Below are 22,357 nucleotides of genomic sequence, written 5' to 3' on the forward strand. Positions count from 1 at the left end.
TAGCATAATACTTTTTTTTCCCTTCTTTGCTTAGTTCTACTCCACATCAGACTGTATCTCCAGCCTGTTAGTCATGGCAATATGCTTATTAATTTCATGTCTCATTGTGCTCATATATCACATATATGCTTATATATAAGGTTTACATATTTATAATAAATTAGATTTATATAGTCTATACATGTATCTTTTTTTCAGTGTTTTACAAGACAAATGTTTTTCATGTCTATCAAACATACCCAAACTCTACATAAATACATATATGTTATCACTGTTATTATAAATCTGGGCTCATACTATATAACTCATTATTCAAACATACCTTGTGAAAATCCTGTCCTATTAACTAGTGTACCTATAATTTATTTCTTAAATTATTTCATAATAAATCTGGTAATAATTTATTTAATATGCTCATCAATATAATTTACATTGTTTCTATTGATTTTTGCAACCACAAACATACTGAACAGAGAATCTGTATTTTTACCCTTAGATCTTTAAATCATTATTTTTTTTAATGGGATAGATTCCCAGAAAGAACTTTTTCAAAGATTCTATTACTGTTATCTGTTTTTTAAAAAGCTTCCAAAATCCACAGTCCTCTGGCAATAAGGGAGTATTCCCTCATATCCAGGCCATCTGCTGTTATTATCAATTGTTCAAATTGTTATCAATTGGCTAAATATTTACTATCTCATTGTTAATTTGAGTTTGACCATCTTTTCATGTATTTATTGGCTGTTCATTTTGTTTTTATGTGAATTGTTTTTTATTGTTGATTAGAGCTAGATTCAGCTGCATTAAATAAAACACTCAAAATAGTAGTATATCAAACCATATAGAAGGTTTTTCTATTTGCTATAAGAAATATAGTGGTAGGCAGTACAAGTGTTTGTGGCATTCTGTTGTGACCTGGGTTTCGGTCCACTGTGTGCTCTGTCAGGCTAGTACTACTTGGAGCACTATTTCAGACTGGAATGTCAGTCATTAATTTCCAGACATCTGGAAGCAGAAAGGAGTTAAGTGTTTTCTCTCAAATTAATGAAATTTTATTAATGGTGTATTCCTGAATCATGGGTTATGAAAATTAGAACCCAGTCTTAGAAAGCATTTAGTATAAATTTTCTGAATCTTTTTTGAAATAGCTAAAGTGGTTATATTCTGTCAAATATGTACTCAGTAGAGGGGTTCTTAGAGCAAATATGCCTAAAGTAACAACATAAGATACTCTTTAATGAAGATAACAGTATTTCACTTTGTCATAACTATCAAGAAACAAGTATAACATACAATGGATTTTATTTGATTTTTACATTTATCTAGTGAAGTATAATTTAATGATTCCATTATGAAAATCACTAAAAAATAACAATTTATAAATATATATTTTAATTTTGATTATGAGCTTCTCTCTGTCAGAAAGGAAGACCAGATTCCCTGAACAAATATTGTAATATAAACAAAAAAAGTTCTAAATATCTCAGACACACATTCACACGCACACACATGCATGCACACAACTCGTAGGAAACTAATGGATATTAATTGAAGCAAAAAAATAAATGAAGTAAAAATAGCAACATAGAGAGAGAGATAAGCAATTTATAAACTTGTTATTGGCTTTCTGAGAGGTTTTGAAGTTTCATTTTTTAGATGTGTGCATAATTTACAGGAGAAAGTAGACAAAGCCAGGACATATATAAAATTGTGTGACTCAGAGGATATGCCTCTTTAAAGCCAAAGTCCTGATTGTGACGTGCTTAGTAAATGAGAGAAGGAAACAGGTTCCACATGATGGAAAAAAAATAAGCAAACTTTTCTGCCTTGAATTTAGCACTAGGGAGATGGGAGGTATCTTGGTAGATGAGAGTCTCTTGAGTATTCAGAACTTCAAACTGATATATGGATTAGATTGTCACCTGAATTTTATTATACTTTTGGTTCCAAGCAATCTGAAGCTATAAATTGTTTTTATATTAGTTTCTGATTTTTAATGCTTATAGACAGAAGCAACCATCGTTTCTCTTTAAGATACTCTCCTTAAATACAAGATTCAAATAAATTTTGCACATAAGATTTCATGAATATAAACTCACAGCATTACAGAATGAGTGAAAAAGCACTATAATGAGACAATAAGACCAAGCAGGAGTAATGGAGAACAAAGTCAGATGCTTGGTGTTTTCAGATTTTAAAACAATTTCAGAAATGGAAAATGAGATTGTGTATGTGAGTATGTATGCGTGTGTGTGTGTGTGTGTGTGTGTGTGTGTGATTCAAAAGAAGTCAGGAATAGGAGACTATGGTACAGGGTGGCCAAACAAATTATGAAAATAACCAAATGAAACTTCAAAAAATAAAAAATAATGTTGAAATTAATCAGCCAATTGATATCAGATTAGATACAATAAACAAAGAATTGGTGAAGTTAAGGAAGAACTGAAGAAACTGCACAAAAGGCGATGGAACCAAATGTGGGGAGTTTGTGGGGTATATTGAGATACATGAAGGACAGCCTGAGGGAATATCTGTGAAAGCAGTCTTGTTAACTATACATCAGTGATATCAACATTTTTGTGTATCATCTAACGTCTTTCAAGAAGGGATTAAAATTTTCTCCTAGGATTATAACTTTTTCCAAAAAAGAGTTATGAATTTTGTGTTAGGTTTTTTTAAGCTTTTCTTTTCTTTTCTTTTCTTTTTTTTCTTTTTCTTTTTTCTTTATTGATTTTAGAGAGAGAAACATTGATGAGAGAACATTGATTGGCCGCCTCCTGCGTGCCACCCACTGGGGATCGGGCCCACAACCTGGGCATGTGCCCTGATCGGGAATCGAACTGGTGACTTCTTGGTGTATGGGCTGATGCTCTACCACTGAACCACACCAGCTGGGCAATTTTGTGTTAGTTTTATCACTGTACCTTTTTCTAAAATTAATCTGTAGATTAAATGTTATTCCAAATAAAATAAGTTTTGCTATGAAACTTGACATTTATAAAATTAATATAGAACCAGAAAGATCAAGAAGAGTCAAGACATATTGAAAAATGAACAAGTTAAGATCTTGGCAAAATTACATAGTAACAATTGTCATATAATGCTAGCAATTAAGACAATGTGGCATTATCATTGAGACAGTGAAAAAAGAGTCTAATGAAAAAGAATAGATCTACAAACAAATCCACATAAATATAAGAAATCTATGTGATAGAGGTGTATGTGCAACCCAGCGGAGGAAAGAACGGGTTATTAATAATGCTTTGGGAACCTTTGATTATCCTTTTGGAACTATTAGAAATTTGTGACTATAGTAATCTCAAAACAGTTCCAATTGGAATAAAGATTTATGTGCAAAAACAAGTTGTTTAAAAGTTTTGAAGTAAATAATGGGAGGATCTTTATAACAAAAAATATTTAAGCAATACATTAACAATAAACAATAAAGAGAAAATGTGCAGGCCATATAGAAAGATATTGGGAAAATTGACTCCTGTAAATTAAGATTTTGTTCAATCTGAATATCCTATAAAGTACAAAGATAAGTCATAAAGTTGTCACTAATGCAGACTGGAAGATATATGTAACACATATAACTGCCAAAGGATTAGTATAATGGATGTGTAAAAAATTTTCTATACACAAACTAAAATCTTCAGAATTATCCTGTGAAATGAGCAAAAGGCATTAATAAATATTTTCCAGGAGAGGAAATAAGAGTGGTTAGTAAACCTATCAAAACACATTCAATATTACTGGTATTTGGGGAAGTAAAAATTAAAAACAAACAATCATACTATTTCAAATCTACTCTATTGTTAAACCCCAAAATACCATAAATTAAGTTATGAGAGGGCATAGAACAAAATGTGTAATTTTGCCTGCTGGTTAAAGGTAAATTGGTACAATCTCTTCGTGAAACAATTTGTCAATACCTTTTTGTTTTTCCTTTTAAATTTAAAATGTCCATACCTTATAACCTGATAATTTTGGTATAGGAATATAATTGCTGAGAAGTTCTTCTTAATGTCAGAAATAATCAAAATGTCCACTGACAGAACAAAGACTATGTAAATTGAAGCCTGTTTATACAGAGGAATACTATTCAGCAGTGAAAATAAATCATAACAAATGCATAAACATGCCAAATTAATGATGTAATAGAAATGTAAAACATAATATTAAAAGGGGCAGAACAGGGCCTTAAGAGACATTATTTCTATTCTTATTAGATAGTATCTACAAAGATGCTTGTTTCTCTTTCTTTTTGGTGGTCCATATATTTGGTCATGCCTCTCTGAGGATTTACATTAAATTATCAGCATCAACATATTAATTTGTTTACTTGCAAGGCCAGGAACATAATACTTGACATATAATTGTCATGCAAAAATGGTTGCTGAAATAATAGTCTTTATGACTTCTAAACTATTCCTAGTTAGCAGTTTTAGATTAAATTTCTCCCTTTTCCATAGTGAATTGTTGGTACCTTAATAGGAATTTTAATTGGACAGACTTTTGTTATTTTCTAATATGCAGAGGTCAATGGCATTTTAATTTTTTTTTTTTTTTGGTCAAATATGTTAAATATCCTCATGATTTTCCAGAACATTTCACTTCATTATCAAATAGTCTTCCAACTTTTCAGAATCTAGGCAATCAATGGAATTTATGAAATATTGGTGGGGAAATAAATAGAGAGGAAGAAAAATTTCTAAGATCCTCATAGTCATAAGTAGCATATCCACAAAAGTGAAGGAAATTGTGTATTAAAGAATGTAATAAAATGAAAAGTAACTGATTGAAAACATCCCCCAAATCTAGTGCTTCCCCAAATAAATGGCTCCTCATGAACATTTATGATTTGCTTAAGAATCAGAGAGGAACTCTAAGACCAGATCTTTGACACTTAAAAATTGTCCTTATAGTATCCTTTCTCTGTATTGAGTCATTAGAACATTCTGTTTTGATTCAATCATGTAGAATGTTTAGTTGACTTAATCCTGGGCCTTAAATTAGGTTTATAATGTAGGAATCAGAATTCCAGCTCTGCCTCTCTGGTCTTTCTTCATCTCCCCCTTTAACAAAAACACCTCATATCCTGTCACATTCGGTCTTAATTTGCAGGTGAAGACTGTTCTTTCAGAAATGAGGGTTTATAATTCTCCCATGGCCCTCTTTTGTTTTCTTTCTAACTTCTCTTCCTCAGGTTATTTGTCAATGGAATCTTTCTTCTCATGAAATTGCTTTTCCAATTTTTATATTCTCCCTCAGTATTTCAAACTTTGTTTGTTGTCAAACTAATTTATTTCCTAAATAAAATCTTCTTTTACCTTATATTGATTGCTCTGAAAAATAAAAATAAAAAACCACAAACTCAAGATATCAGTGATCATTTTCTTATACTTTTCTGATACTGTATATTGAGCTTATAGATTAGTGTTTTAAAGTGTCCATGTTTGCCCTGGCCAGTTTGACTCAGTGGTTAGAGCGTCGGCCTGCTGTTCAGAGAGAGCCGGGTTCAGTTTCTGCTAAGGGCATGTACCTCAGTTGCAGTTTGTCCCCAGCCCTGATTGGGTCGTGCGGGAGGCAGCCACTCGATGTGTCCCTTTCACGTCAATGTTTCTCTTTCTCTCTCTTCCTTCCACTCTATCTGAACAAAAATAAAAAAATGTCCTCGGGTGAGGATAAAAAATAAATTAAATAAAATAAATTGTCCATGTTTAAAAATGAAGAAGGATGAAAAATGGCAATGGTGTTTAAGTAGAAGTTCTGGACATTGTGGCTGTCCCTCCCCATTCCACACCCACTTTTTATTATACCCCATCTGGTTAACCTAGCTAAGTACATGTGAGCCACAGGAATGACTCAGAGCAGACTTAGATGGGTCAGTGCATGTTGAGGACAGATTGGCGGGGCATACTTGGGACAGAATATTTTTGTATTGAAGAGAGAACTAGAGTACTCGCTTCGGCAGCACATATACTGAAACTGGAATGATACAGAGAAGATTAGCATGTCCCCTGTGAAGTGTTCCATACAAAAAAAGAAAGAGAGAGCTATTCAAACTGTATTTTTCTTTCTCTTACTAGATGTGAACCCTCATTAAACTCATTGGCATCTGCATGGTGAGAAGAAAACCAACACTGTGCACTTGAGTTTGGAGTCTGAGTCGGCTTTAACGCCCCTGAACCCCTGGCTCTGCTAAAGCCTCTCCTCCCCAGAGCCTCCACTCTGTCAGCTAATACTTTTTCTTATTCTTTTAAGCCAGTTTGAGTTGGACTTCCATTACTTGCAGTCAGAATAATGCTAAGGGTTTCATTAGCCTTCATTACGTGTCCATTCAAATCCTGAGGTTGATGCTTTATTTTATAACTCTAATAGACATTGCTTAAAAGCAGGTTCTCCTAACCTCGGCAGCACTGATTTTGGGGCCAGGTCACTCTTTGCTGTGGGAGACTCTCCTGTGCATTGCAGTGTGTTTAGCAACATCCCCGGCCTTTTCCTGCTAGATGCCAGTAACACCTTCCCCTTGTAACAACTGAAAATATCTCCTTCTAGAGCCAGACATCCTCTATGAGACAACATCATACCTGACTGAGAAAAACTATGTTAAAGGAAAGCATACTTATCTTATTAATACACAGGGAAACTGAGATTTAAAAAAAAAAAAAAAAAAGCTTAAGTGTGAATAGATCAAAGACTGCAAAGCCAGGAGCATGCATGCAGCAAGACTTGGACCCGTCTTTGTCATCCCCAAACTTGAATTCTTCAACTTCATTACTCAGTGCAAAAACTATTCCCATCGATAGTTACTATGTATCTATCAATGGGAAAATAATTTGTTCAAATTCAAGGTGATGGTGGTGATTATTATTAGTGATTTGGTGTGTGGTGCCAGTATGTTGAAAGCACAGCACTCACAAAGGAACTATAAATGTCCCACACTGGGCTGTATTATCCTGTTATTTGGATGCATCTCTGCAAGTCCCACAGGTTCTTCAGTCACTGCTAGATAATATAAATGTTTTTTAAGGGTATGTTACTTATAATAACAACCTAATCTTAGACATTTAATGGCCAGTGTAATATAATTTTCCAGTTCCTCATTTTCATTTTATTTTCTCCTCTCCTTAAATTCAGTCTTCTTTCGGTCTAGAAGCCACAGTGAGGCAGAGTGGGGTTGTGTTCAGCTTTATCTCTTTCTCCTCCTGCTCCACTCAGTTTCGTGGTCTCTAGCCTGAGGCTAAAGGATGGAAAGGGAAGAGAGTTGACAACTAGAAACAACTTTGCTTGCTTGGTTCTGATATTCTTTGGGTTTGTTTGTTTGTTTGTTTGTTTGTTTGTTTAGATTGGTGGATGTTCTTAGAAGGCTTTTGAGATATGTTGGAAGATAATCACAGATACTGGTTTTCTCTCATTATGGCAGTGATAATGCATTTCCTCTGGGTTACCATGAATAATCCTTATTTCTGACCCCAGACACTTCCTATTTTTTGGTAAACTAAATTAAACTCAGTCTTGTTAGATACCAAGAGTTTCACATCTGATCAGCTGGAAATAGGTACTTTGGATTCATCATTGTTAGAGGTGTAACCCTCTTCACTTTGTATGTCTCTGGCCAGAATGCCAGCCATATAGCCTCTTACCTTGATAATTTTCTAAGCTGCAGTCCAGTTTCGGTCTCAACTGCTATGACCTTTAAGTGGCACAGGTCAATCCCTAGGAGAAATCTTTCTCATGACTGTCACCTAACTTGAGAAGGATGTAATGACGTTCCTTTTCCCTTGTATGAGATATCAGAGGGAAAATGCCACAACGTCCCTGCAGAGTTCTTGGAAAAGACCAGTCTCTCTGCTTGTTTCTTCACATCCAGCCTCTTACCCTAGAAGAGGAGGATAGGTCAAAAATCACTAAATATGCTTAGAGCACGAAGATCACAAGTGCAGCATTCATGGTCTAGCTCTTCCCTGTGAATATGGGGATACTTGTCACTTTTGTGTTCTCAGTTTTTGTCACCTCTCCCAAAATTGAGACAGAAAGCACCCACTTTTAGCATCTTGTTAGGCACAGATAAAATGTAGGCATGTTACAATGCATACAATGAAAGGTAATTGGACTTATATTAAGGGAATTGGCTATGATCTTACATCTTTCTCTTCGTTCAGACAACTTGGAGAAAATACTTGACCTTTTTAAGCCTCAATTTCCTCATCTGTCAGAAGGATACACTGTGTACACTTATTGGATTTAATTGCCTGACAAATAGTAGGTTCACAGTAAGATGTTTATGGGAGATAATTCTAGAATATGTACTTCTCTGTCTTGTAATGTGAAGTGTCACCAGTCTAAGTGACCATTAAGTTTAATGAAATTAGCCAACCATATCATTAAATGTCAAGTTATGTACCTGTCCTTTGATTTATTTGACATAGACTAGAAAGGGCAAAGAAATATGTGTTTTGCTAAAAACAGGCAAAACTGCTGCTTATTGTAACTGTTGTAAGCCTATATATTACATGTACTCAACTATATTGTATATTTTTTAAATTATACATAAAGTGCTTAACTTCTAGAATTCAAATAGTTTACATTAATTGTTTATTGTGACACATCTGTATAGGAAGAGTGCCCTGGTCAGCAGAAATAGACATTATAGTTGATTTATTCAAATTCATCTCACCTCTCCCTGACTGCCTAGCCCTTTTGGCTACTGGCCCAAACTCCACATCCTCACCATGATTGCTCTAAGCGAGTCCTAGTAACCCCATCTGTCTTGTTAGCAACTGGTTCAGAAACCTACTTTGAGCACGCTTCTGATTGACATTCACTACTGCCTTATGAGTGCACAAGTGACCTATTAAAAGTGGTGGAAGGGTATTTTTTACAGTTAGAGAGAGGCTCTTGCCACTTCCCTTGCAGCAGGCAGAATTGAGGAAGCACCGCTCCCAGAAGCCATCCTACAACTGCGGGAGGACACAGCCTTAGGATGAAGCTTGACACCGGACCACAGTGAGGGACGAGGACGAGCCAGGGTCTTCATGACTTTCCCAAACTGCTTTCCTCTGGACTTCCAGAGTCATGAGCTAGAAATACGTTCTTTCAAGTTTTATTTTTATCCTGATTTTGGGAAAAATCATTTAAAAGTGTTTTGTTTCTTTTTGGATTTATGTATTGAAATATATTATCTTATTTGTTCTATTTAAACCTTTCCAATTACAAATGTGTATATTTTTAAAAATTACTGTTGAAATTATCCTGTTATTATAAGAGCTGTTATTCCAAAGCACCCATTTACAACCTTTCTTTCTAATGGCTGTTTTTATCTTGGCACCACTTAGCTCATCTAGGAATCTTATCACCTCCACTTTACTGCTTATGCAAATCCATTGTATTTCCTTATATTCTCTCTAACCAGACCTTTTTATTTTTGAAAAACTAAATGTACTTTAAATCACTTTGCCCTTTTCATACTTTAAGATTTTACTGTATGTGTGTGTGTGTGTGTATATATATATATATATATATATATATATATATATATATATATTCTATTATATATGTAAATATTGGAAGGGAAAATATAAAATATATTTATATAATATATATATGTATATATATTATATATATTTAATATTGAAATAAAATGCAACAGACAAATAACTAAACCAAGAAAACAAAAGTAAAGAAACAAAAACTTTTGCTAAGACATGTAAAGTGGCAGATTCTGCCTGACCGGTGTGGCTCAGTTGAGCATCATCCTATTCACAGGGATGTCTTTGGTTCGATTCCTGTTTGGGGCATATGCCTGGGTTTCAGGCTTGATCCCCAGTAAGGGGTGAGCAGGAGGCAACCGATTGATTGATGTTGCTCTCTCATAGATGTTTCTCTTTCTTCCCTCTTTTCCTCTCTCTGAAATCAATAAAAACATATTTTTAAAAGGTGGTAGATTCTGCTTGAGGACATTATGCTAAGTGAAATAAACCAATAACAGAAGAACACATAGTGTGTGATTTCACTTATATAATGTTATCTAAAATAGTCATACTCATAGAAGCAAAGAATAGAATGGTGGTTATCAGGGGCTGGGAGAAGGGAAAATGAAGTATAATATTTCACTTAGGCAAGATGAATAAGCTTTTAATATCTTCTGTACAACATAGTGTCTATAGACAACAGTACTGTATTGTGCACAGAAATTTGATTAAGGGGCAGAGCTCAGGCTAAACACTCTTACCGTGATGCATTAAAAAAAGAAAATCTAATGACAACATCAGTTAAAAGAAAAAAATAATGTTTTTTATTCAAATTATTTGAAAGGAATATCAATTTGTCACATTTAGCAAGATTAAAATAGCCTTTTAAGTTTGTAGTATATGTCTTTTGAGGCTACCAAGTTACTAACTAAAACTTTTTAAATTAATTAAGATACTTATATTTCTTTTTTTTAAATTTGTTTTTATTGATTTTTTTAGAAAGAGAGGAAGGGAGAGAGAGATAGAAACATCAACGTGAGAGAGCTACATCAATTGGCTGCCTCTTGCAGGCCCCCTATGGGAATCGAGCCTACGACCCCGGCATATGCCTTGACTGGGTATTGAACCAGGACCTCTCGGTCCATGGGACGACCCTCAATCCACTAAAACACACTGGCCAGGCAAGACATTTATATTTCAGTTAAGTGGCACCTTTAACTAAAATACACTGGAAGCAGAAATAATTTACAGTTTGATTTCAAGAATAATGTCCATAAGTGCACATAAATTGACTTATACTAATTAAAAGTGTAAGGACATATGAAATTATAGCATGTTTAAAGTAGCAAAACAGCCAATAAAATCAGTTTTTATCTTTGTGTAATAAATCTGTATGCTCTCTTTTTATAAAGCATTATAAAGTCATTCTTTCTATTGCTGAGATAAAAATAATCCAAGTAAACATGGTTAAGAAATTTAAAATTATAAGCATATTTTAAGGAGTATGTTATCATTAACATACAATACAACACATATTAACTAAACTTATACATTTATTGTATGTGATGATTATTAATTTTTATATTTGCACATGATCCTGTTTACCCATCATTTTATTATATATCAGTTCTTAATTTCTTTTCTGCCCACAGCCACAATAAAAGCCTCATTTATTTTTCCTACTCTTTGAATTTTTTGTTTACATCTTAGTAATCGGTTACTGCCTTGTAAATTTTCTAACAACCTATTCCCTTATTTTTTTCTACTTTTTGTTAGATTATTCTTTGTTTTGTTTTTTTTTTATCCTCACCAGAGGACATTTTTCCTTTTTTTGTTCAGGTAGAGTGGGAGGGAGAGAGAGGAACAGAGGGAGAGAGAGAAACATCGATGTGAAAGGAACACATCGAGTGGCTGCCACCCGCACAACCGACCAGGGCCGGGGACAAACTGCAACCAAGGTACATGCCCTTAGCGGGAACCGAACCCGGGTCTCTCAGAACCACAGGCCGACGCTCTAACTGCTGAGCCAAACCGGCCAGGGCAGATTATTCTTTTTAAACAGTCTTGAATGGTTACTTTTATTGATATTATTGATGTGAAAAACCACTAGGATAGTTTGCCTTGTGGTTTTGTTCTTTCCCTTTCTTATTTCTTAGTAGAGGGTAGTTTAGTATTGCAGTTCACAGTCGTTATGATATTTTAATGAGAATTTCTGAGTCAGGTGTAGCACCTGACATTCGTTCTGTCATTTTAGTTTTATGACCCCTTCAACAATGAGGTGCCTGGAATTAGTAGTCACATTTTAGGGGTGACAAACTGGAGGGCTAAAGATGTTAATTCCCCGGGTGATATTGCTATTAAGAGAGAGAGTCAGCATAAGAAGCTGGGGCTGACAGACTTGGAACCCAATGGATTACCCATTACATTTTCTGCTTCCCATTTGCTTGCATGCCTTCACCAGTTGTTTTTGGAGACCACTGACATTTGATAGCCTCTTGATTTACAAGGTTCATTTCTACATATCATATGGCAGTTAGATTAAGCCTATCGAGATAGCTTCCTGTCTATTCTAACCCTTTCCAGAGGTTTTGCCTGATGCATAGAAACTAGTCAGCCATCTCAAAACACAAACCCAGAAACCATCCTTAATTCTTCAATTGCTGTGCCATATTTTTAGGGGCATTTTTTTTTTTTTTTAATTTATAACTCTCTTACCCTCAACTCAATCTATTTGTCAGGTATCAGTAAATATTTGCCAAGATTACTATAATTTTCCAACTCTATGTTATAATTTCAGAGAGTTTCTGGTTGAATAATAATTCTCAGTCTTCATAGAACCATACTGTTATACTTTAAAAATTAGTTTCTTACAGGAAATGTAGATCTACTTCATAGAGCATCTGGTCCCTATGTGCTGCAGATAAAGTCTTTTCCTCTCCGGAATAAGCACTATTTACTCTTAACTCTCTGCTTTCATGTTTTTTTTGTTTTCTCTTACGTTAGGCTAAAATACGGGCTGGAAGCAAAGAAAGACAAATATCACATGATCTCATTTATTTGTGGAATATAATGAACATAACAGTCTGAGGAATAGGGTAGACCCAGAGACATGGAAGTAGGGTACAGACAGACAACCCTCAGAAGAGGGGGTAGTGGGGGGAGGGAAGAGATAAATCACAGAACTTATATGCATGTACGCATAACCGATGGACATGGACAACAAAGCCGGGTACAGGGTAGGGGGGAATGGGGAGGAGGGTGTCAATAGGGGAAAAAAGGAGAAACATCTGTAACAAAAATAAATTAATAAAAAATATTTTTAGAAAAGTCATTATTCAAAGTGTTAACCTCTTATCTCTCAAATCAAAATTGTGATGCAAATGGTTGAATTTTCTCATAAGTTATTTAATTTGGTAGTGATTTTATCTAGTTATTTTAAAAATATGTAGCTTAAAAACCTAAGCATATAAACATAATTGATGATGATAATAACTTGATTAGATGAAATGGGAACGCAGTACTTAAATAGGCTGGCTTGCTATTGGCTGTGGGAATGACTCTTCCCTATTTGGAGCTCAAAAGTAGAATATGTAGTCTTTACTCCCTTCCCTCATTGTCGTCAACATCTGTGCCTCTCATTATGCCAATTTGTAAATCTGATTATTCAAAGGAATCTATGGAACTTTCGCCATTGCCTGCCTTTCTTACAAGGTAATTTCATTTTTTCTTCCTGATTCTTGTCAATCAAAATTTCTTTTCCCCAAGTGAAATGTATAAGTATATATAACAAATATATTATGTGAAATATAACTTTTGCTAATGTGCATTAGAGCAAGTAACACACATGCATCTCTTTAGAAATGTTCTAGAAATAATCACTAATATGCCTATAATGCATGAATTTCCATATGGGCATTATGATGCTGAAATTAACCCTGATGTGCCCCTGTAATTGTATATGGACAGTAATCTTCTTTATTTAGTCATTCTTTTTTTTATAATGTAAATAAAAGTTCATTCATTTTTCTTACTCTTTGACTTTATGTTTTCATTTTTTTTTTCTTTATTGATTTTAGAGAGAGAGGAAGGGAGAGGGAGAGGGAGATAAAAACATCAATTACAGAGAACATCCTCTGGCCGCCTCAGCGTGCCTCTAACTGGGGATTTGGCTCACAACCTGGGCATGGGCCCTGATCAGGCATCAAACTGGTGACCCCTTGGTACATAAGTCAACGCTCAACACTCAACTGAGCCACACTGGCTGGGCACTCTTTTGACATTTTAATGGCCATCATAGGAATCAGTTACTTACCTTTTAAAGAGCCCATTAGATTTTGACACAGAAACTACTCTTCTGTCAGATTATTCTGTTAACCTCCCTTCTTTACATGAGGTTCAAAAGTATAGAGCATATTATGCATTATAGCTAAATTGTTAAACTGTTAGTGATATTTGTAATATTTTAATAGAAAGTTGATAGATTTTTCAGTAAAAAGACTAGATCGACTTGTCTGTCAGAGCAATATGTGCATAGAGTATTAACATTAATAAATAAAAGTATGTAATTATATGAATAGATTAACATTTTTATATAAAATTATTTGACTTTTAGTCTCTTGTTTTCTCTTCTTTATATCATTTCACTTCTTCATAGTATATTAAAATTATTCAGTAATTTAACATCATTTAAAAATTACCTTGATTGTTAAAAGTATTATGATGCCCCCCCATTTTTCCCTATCAAACCCCTCCACCCCGCTTCTGGCCCCCAGCCTTCACCACACTATTGTCTGTGTCCATGGGTTATGTATATATGTATATAGTTCTTTGGTTAATCTTTCCCCACTCACCTCTTCCCTCTGAGATTCATCAGGCTATTCCATGCTTCCATGCCTCTGGATCTATTTTGTCCATCAGTTTATTATATTGATTAGATTCCACAAATAAGTGAGATCATGTGATACTTATCTCTCTTTGACTGGCCTATTTCACTTAGCATAATACTCTCCAGGTCCTTCCATGTTGTCTCAAAGGGTAAAAGGTCCTTCTTTTCGTTTTATCCTCACCTGAGGACATTTTTCCACTTTTTGTTCAGGTAGAGTGGGAGGGAGAGAGAGGAACAGATAGAGAGAGAGAAACATGGATGTGAAAGGAACACACTGAGTGGCTGCCACCCGCACGACCTACCAGGGCCAGGGACAAACTGCAACCGAGGTACGTGCCCTTAGCAGGAACCGAACCCGAGTCTCTCAGGACCGCAGGCTGACGCTCTAACCACTGAGCCAAACTGGCCAGGGCTAGGTCCTTCTTTTCTACAGCTGCACAGTATTCCATTGTGTATATGTACCTCAGCTTCCTCCTGCCCCCACTCATCTACTGATGAATCCTGGACTATTTCCAGATCTTAGCTATTGCAAATAATGCTGTTATGAAACATGGGGGTGCATGTATTCTCTCTGATAGGTGTTTCAGGTTTCTTAGGCTATATTGTAGAAGTGGGATCACTGGGTCAAATGGCAGTTCCATTTTTAATTTTTTGAGGAAACTCCATACTGATTTCCATAGTGGCTGCACCACTCTGCATTCCCACCAGCAGTGTACTAGGGTTCCCTTTTCTCCACATCTTCACCATACTTGTTCTTTTCCCAAATCTTACCTGAACTTCATAATCTCTTGATATTCTATGAAGCCTATGCAATATGTGATTATTGATTGCTTGTACACAGGTAGGGCAATTCCAGTTGCAAATGGAACCTCTACTGGCCTTTCACAGTGACAAAACTTTATATCATTTATTGGAATCTAACTTTACATATGCCTGAGGAATCTAATTCTAATATAGAAAGTTAATTTAAAAGTCATTCTTACGTTAAAACAATGAACTGATTATCAGTAATGGCTTATTTTAAATAATGTTTAATACTGAGGTGAGTGCTTTACAAATTTCAAGTCAGTAATTGAGGCAAAGCAACCAAAAGTCAAGCAGCCTGGTATAATAAAAAAAATAAATAAATGCAAAACAACACTATCAAGAACAAAATTAAAAAAAATATTCAGACTTCAGGTTTGAAATGTATGGTCTTAGTACTGGCAATGTTGCTGGCTGCATACGTGACTATGAGCCACAGTATTTTTTTCTCTGTATGCCTCAAATATGTCAACTGTGCAAGTTGAGTGAGCATTGGAAAGTGAGGGTAGGGGGAGGATTGGGGTGCAGATCTTCTCATGTGCAATTGCTGTTTTTCAGTGCAGAGAGGCCAGGTGCAGACGAATGGGTGCAGACAAACGGGGCTGTGTGTGATTCCAGGATAGTATGGCTATAGTTACGTCTGTTTCTGCCAGGAGTGAATCCTGAAAGGGGAAAGATGGCCGAAAGAGAAAGATCAAAGAAAAAAAATCACCCTATTTACATCTTTGCTTGGGAGTTGATTATTAAATGTTGTTTTTGAGGTACCGAAACTTGCTTTATTTTTCAATATCTCTTTGTTAAGAGTCACTCAGACCTTTTTGCCGAGTGTTGGAAGATGCTGCACAGCATTTAGGGTTTACTGAGCATATGACAAGTCTGTTGGAAGAAAACATTCTAAATTCATTTTGGCCTTTTGTGCAATTTTGTTCATGGTCTGTCCCCCAACCCCCCAAAAAAATCTACGTTTGTTTCACCTTAAATTCTTCTTTAGGAATTTCTTCTAGCTTTCATTACACTTTAAAATTACATTAGAACTTTCCTAAGGAGCTTTTATTATTTTTTTTATATCAAGTAGTGTCTCCTTTGTTTTCATGACGCTTCAAGAATATCAGCCCGTTTTTATTTTCAGATCAGTCCTTGCTTAATGGGAAGATTCTGGTGCTGATGTTGGCAATATTACTCCTCTGTGAGTGATTTTTACAAAACCTAAAAGGCTCTACCTACTTGGGAATTCTGCCATCACTCACATTTATCTGATAAACATGCAGGGTCAGCAATCATGAAGAGTACATGCAGACAAAATTAGTTGCTGTTACATCTTTTGAAGAAAACACAAATAAAATTGTTTATAACCACCTCTTTGAGAGTTCAGGCTAACAACTTTAAAAAATCCGTAATTCAGAAGAAAATGAAAGACAATAGAATCACTCAGCAAAAATTTCTAACAGTGTGTGAGCCTATATAGATAGATCATCTTAACAAACTCAAAAACTCTCAGAGGGAAAAACATGCCCCTGTATATCCCTTTTAAAAAGTGACAAAAAAAGTTCAAGTATAAAAATAAAACTAATTGAAACGCATTTGCTGACTATCTTTTAACAAGACAGGAGTGAAAGATATTGCTTGATCCTTCAAAATTTCTTCTAAGTCCTTTTTAAATTAACTCTAGGATATCATTTGAAACTAAGAATTATAATCTTTCAGAGACTTCTAACATTCTTCTTAAATTCTTCATCATGAGACAATCCATCAAGTCTACTGCATGAGATTGGGAAAGTTTCCAAATTTTATAGCTGTCTTCTATTCCGAAGCCAAAACATTTAATGAGTCTCTTGATTCTAATGTTCTTAACTCAGTTGAATGTCTGAGCATTGTAGATGAGAGACCTTTTTATCACTATGACAAAAATGGCAACTTTAAATTTAATGACTCTATCAAAAATTGATCAAGTATGTTGTTTTTGTTAGGTCTTTTGAAAAATGAACTTCCAGGCAAGCTCGCTCTCTCTGGGGCACCCCCTCGCCTTCCCCACCCCCTCTTCTTCCCCTCCAGATCCTTACTTGTGCCTTTCTCACTTCTAAACTCCAAGGACCCTCTTCTTTTGCTTCTGTACCTTGTTTCCCGGGCCTAAGAGCCCAGCTGGCTCACTTCCATCACCTCTGTAACTTTCTAAATAATCTTTCTCTTATAAATTGAAAAAAACTTTACAAATCAACAATGTAGAGACCCATCCATTTTGGCTTAAAAACGTTCCTTGAGCTCAGTATGTGGATTAACCATTTATTTACACATGCCATCTTTTATTTTATTATATTTATTTATCTGGTTAACATGAAAATACAAATCTTTTAGTTAGTCAAATTAATAAGAAAGTGTAGCAAAGGGACTGGATATAAAAATCAATATTCAAAAATCAATTGAATTTCTGTATGTCAGTAAAAACCAAAAAGTTAGGAAGCATACTTTTTTTTTTTATAACAATAAATCATGCATTTATTATTATCTTTTTCACAGTAAATTTTAGAAACTTTTTTTTACCTCACTGACCAACTCCTCCCTGCCATCACCACCCTATTGTTTGTATCCCTGGGTTGTTCTTTGGTTTATCTCTTTCTGCCTCCCCTCCCCCTTCTCTTTGAGGCTCCAAGTCTCTTAAACATGAATTTGAATTGCAGTTAGAAATCCAGAGGAAAGATTTCCAGCAGTAAGCTCACTTTTTGTAATTAACTAATCAATGATTCAATCAAACTATCAAACACTGTATCTTCATCCACATTTTTTTTACAATGATAGTTTCCTATTAAATACAGAAAAGGATATTAATTTGAATGAAAATATTTTTGTTACTTCAATAATTTCTTACCTTTGTTAAATAATGCTTGAACATCTCTTGATATTTTAAATACTGAAGAGATGTGGTTTTTGTTTTTATTTTTATTGAAGTGTTTTTTATTTTAGTTTACACCCCAGTTTTATTGTTTATTATTTATTAAATTTATTGGAGTAGCATTGGCCAATAAGATCATATAGGTTTCAAAAGTACATTTCTAAGATATAAGATCTGTATGTTACATTGTGTGCCCACCACCCAAAGTCAAATCCTTCTATGTCTCCACATACGAGGCCCCATTTATCCTTTATTAACACCGCATCTTCCTTCTGGTAACCGTCACTCTCTTTGTTGTCTGTGTCTATGAGTTTTTGTTTGCTTGTTTTTTCCATTTTCCTAGTTGTTTTTTTTTTTTTTTTTTTAATTATTATTAATTTATTTTTGTTATAGATGTTTCTTATTTTTCCCCCATTGACACCCTCCTCCCCATCCCCCCACCCCCTACCAGGCTTTGTTGTCTGTGTCCATCGATTATGCATACATGCATATAAATTCTGTGGTTTATCTCTTCCCTCCCCCCACCACCCCCTCTTCTGAGGGTTGTCAGTCTGTACCCTACTTCTACTTCTCTGGGTCTACCCAATTCCTCAGACTGTTATGTTCATTATATTCCACAAATAAGTGAGATCATGTGATATTTGTCTATCTCTGCTTTGCTTGTTTCGCTTAGGATAATACTTTCCAGGTCCCTCCATGTCGTCTCAAAGGATAAGAGATCTTTGTTTCTTACAGCTGCATAGTACTCCACTGTGTATATGTACCATAACTTTTTTATCCATTCGTCTACTGATGGACTTTTGGGCTGTTTCCAGATCTTAGCTATTATAAATAGTGCTGCTATAAAAATGGGGTACATATATTCTTTCTGATTGGTGTTTTAGACTTCTTAGGTTAAATTAATTCTCTGTGAATGTTTCATTTTTATAAATATTTAGAAATGATTTTAGAGTGTTAAGAATTTTAAAACATCTGTGATCACCAGGGAAACTTTTAAGAAGGTAATATTTTATTGTCAAATAAGTGAAGAATAATTCAGTTAATGAGAGTTTCCTGACAGAATTAATACTTATTTTGATAGCCGAAATAAAAGTAGACACAAACGATGTCTTAAAACACGAGAATTAATCTTCTTCATCAGATTTATAGCCCTTTTTGCCCAAAATTCTTTTTCTAGTATTTGAATATTAGAATATTTTTTTAAAGAAATAAATCTGGAAACATGTATTCCAAATCATCAGTGTTATTCATGATCATATTATGAATATGAATAAAACCATAGAAATCAATAGACTCTTTTTAAGTGGCTGTATTCTCATTTTGTTACCTTTTATTGCACAAATGTTATGAAATGCTAATTAAATTCAATAATTTAAAAGTCTTAATCACTTACCAGTAGTTCAGCAAATACTGAGCATAATAACCATGTCTCTAGTCCCTTCAAGTCTTCGGTCATATGAAAACTTATTTTTAGCAAAATTCACTAAATTACGAACATCTTAATGACTTGTATGCATAGAGTGCTTTTCTGAGATCTGAGACTAAAGGGTAGATAGATAATGCATGGACCATGCCAGAAGATGAATAGGTAGACAAAAAGCCAGGAAGCCTAAACTATAATTGACCAGGAGTCAGGAAAGATTTACCAGGGAAAATGAAGTTTGAGTGTGGACTTGATGTGGAGTAATAATATGTATTGTGTGATTTTGAACATGCTAATATTTTTTACTGACACATACTGCATAATTTTCCATTTAAATAAGTACATGCCAATCTAGTAAAATCTATTTTCTGTGACCATTCTTCTGTTTTTAAACATTAGTTCTTTCCTATTTCTTAATTCACCATTATGAACATCTTTTTATGTGTATTTCTATTAAGATAAATACCCTAATATGGTATCTGCAAAAGAGATGATACCGCTCTGGCCGGTTTGGCTCAGCGGTTAGAGCGTCGGCCTGCGGTCCTGAGAGACCCGGGTTCGGTTCCCGCTAAGGGCGCGTACCTCGGTTGCAGTTTGTCCCCGGCCCTGGTCGGTTGTGCGGGTGGCAACCACTCGATGTGTTTCTTTCAAGTCGATGTTTCTCTCTCTCTCTCTCTGTTCCTCTCTCTCCCTCCCACTCTACCTGAACAAAAAATGGAAAAATGTCCTCAGGTGAGGATAAAAAAAAAAAAAAAAAAAAGAGAGATGATACCATAATCTCATAATAATAATCACAGAATTTGAAGCTGCCTGTTTCTTTTCTGATTGTTGCTAATTTCTAATTAATATTTTTGAATGTTAATGTAATAAAAGGTTCCCATCTGGTTATTACATGGGCCGTATCCTATAGAGTGCCATACACAAAATGAACATTAAGTAGCTAGATGTTCCATTTCAAAAGCGATCATAAATATTGCTTTTATACAGTCCAAGTGCCTTACTATATATCCAAAATATTTGATAATTCAAGAAATTAATGAACTTGCTAAAAAAGAACCACAACAAGAAAGTGAGAGAGATCTGAGCCAGGACCAAGGTGTGCACTGCCCCCAGGCTGCAGAGCTTTGTCACACTGCCTCACTTTTACCCATGGTTGGAATTAGCTAAACCTTTTTTTTTTTTCTTTACATTATGCTTTCAGCTCATAAGAATTTAGGGCTCATTTTTTTTGCTATAAGTTTGCACTAGTATCTGATGTTTTCCACGCTTTTTAAATTTCTTGCAAGCTTACCAGATTTGACACTTTCCAAAGGTGATCTCTCTGACTACCAGCTATATTCTAGGCCTCATACCAACTCTTCACCCGTATGATCTCATTGAATTCTCATGTGAAGTAAATAAGATGAGATCATTGGTGCTTCGGTAAAATGACTTTCCCATAATCATAAAGCTAGTAGTGATAGTCAAAGTCACAAATTCTGCTCTTTGGAGCATGGTGCTCCTACTGGCTTCAGACGAATTGTACCAGGTGCCATCTTTGTTCCTGACCATCCCACTCTGAAAACCCCAGCTCCGTCCTGGACAGTGGAAGTCACCCCCTAACTGGTTTCTCTTCCTCCTTACTGGCCATCATTAACCAGAATGATTTTTTTTATATATATAAATTTGATCATATAACCTCTTCTTGATTTTTTCTCCTCTGTCTCAGATAGTAGAGCTAAGTTTGGAAGGTAAGGAGTTAGCTAGGCAGAGAAGAGAGATAAGGATGCTCCATGAAGAAGCAGCCCATGCAGATGCCTCCCCTTTCCAAAAGGCAAGATGGTTTGAGGATTTGCAAGTATAATTGGAGATGTTCAAAGCTGTCTTTGAGAGGACATGGCTTAGTGTGCATGGAGGTCAGGGCAGGAAGAATGGTGGAAGCCAGGTGTGTATGGGCCGTGTGTATCATATTAAAATTGTATCTGTGACCCGATTTGATTTGCATTTTATAGAGATAATCATTACAGTGGCAGCAAAATATAGAGGAAATGTCTTGTGATAAGACAGGCACAGGGGTTCCCTTTATGCAGCTGTGGTATTAGCACAGGCAGGAGGTAGTGAAATACTGAACTGTAATAAAGGTAATGAGGAATGAGGGCTAACGGAACTAGGAAACTAAGGACATTGAATCAAGAGAACTTGATTGATTGGGTGAGAAAATATCCATCCTAATATTAAGAGTTCATTACCATTAAATTATTGCAATGATTAAGATGTAGGGTTACTGATGCATGTTTGAAAACCATCACATGTTTTAATAAAATAATCTCAAACATGGTAACTTCAAGCCAACATTAGTAGGAATACATGCACATTTTGAAATTTTCTGTAACTTTTATTTTTATATTAATATATGTGTTGTGTTCAGCTTATTCATTTTTGATACACTGAGATGCATTTCAACATATATCGCCCTTAGCTTCTAAATAAATAGAAAAAGTATACATAAATGATTTAACAATTTGTCTCCTATGAATTAATTTTTCATTTTATTCCTTATTGCTCACATCTTTTATAGTACTGTAAATTTTATTCTTTATTACCATGACTTAGTAGAGGTTTCTTGGGCCTCAGTAACTGTTTTTTATAAATGTGGAAAATGGAATTGAGTGGAAAGAGACTTATGAGAAGTCGTAGATTCTATATTGTCTTCTTTTGTCTGCTACCCAGTAGTGGCAGCCTTGTGCAAGCAACTTCTTACATCTAGGCCGAGGATATTAGATCAATAACAGTGCTTCCTGCCTTGTAAGAATATTTTGAAGGCCAACCTAATTAGGTTGTATGGAAACGCTTTGAAAATTGTAAAGTACCCAAAGAAAGTACTAAAATTGGCTTCTATTTTA

The 22,357-nt window shown here is 35.0% G+C and overlaps 1 protein-coding gene and 1 pseudogene across 1 annotated transcript in view; both read left to right on the forward strand.

The window, feature by feature from the left end:
- Window positions 1–22,357, forward strand: part of LRFN5 (leucine rich repeat and fibronectin type III domain containing 5) — a 288,423-nt gene that overhangs the window by 103,583 nt on the left and 162,483 nt on the right. The gene's annotated exons all lie outside the window — the stretch shown is intronic.
- On the forward strand, window positions 5,962–6,078 carry LOC118621841 (annotated as a pseudogene).

This window comes from Molossus molossus, unplaced genomic scaffold (genome assembly GCF_014108415.1).
Source record: "Molossus molossus isolate mMolMol1 unplaced genomic scaffold, mMolMol1.p scaffold_m16_p_1, whole genome shotgun sequence".
NCBI lineage: Eukaryota > Metazoa > Chordata > Mammalia > Chiroptera > Molossidae > Molossus > Molossus molossus.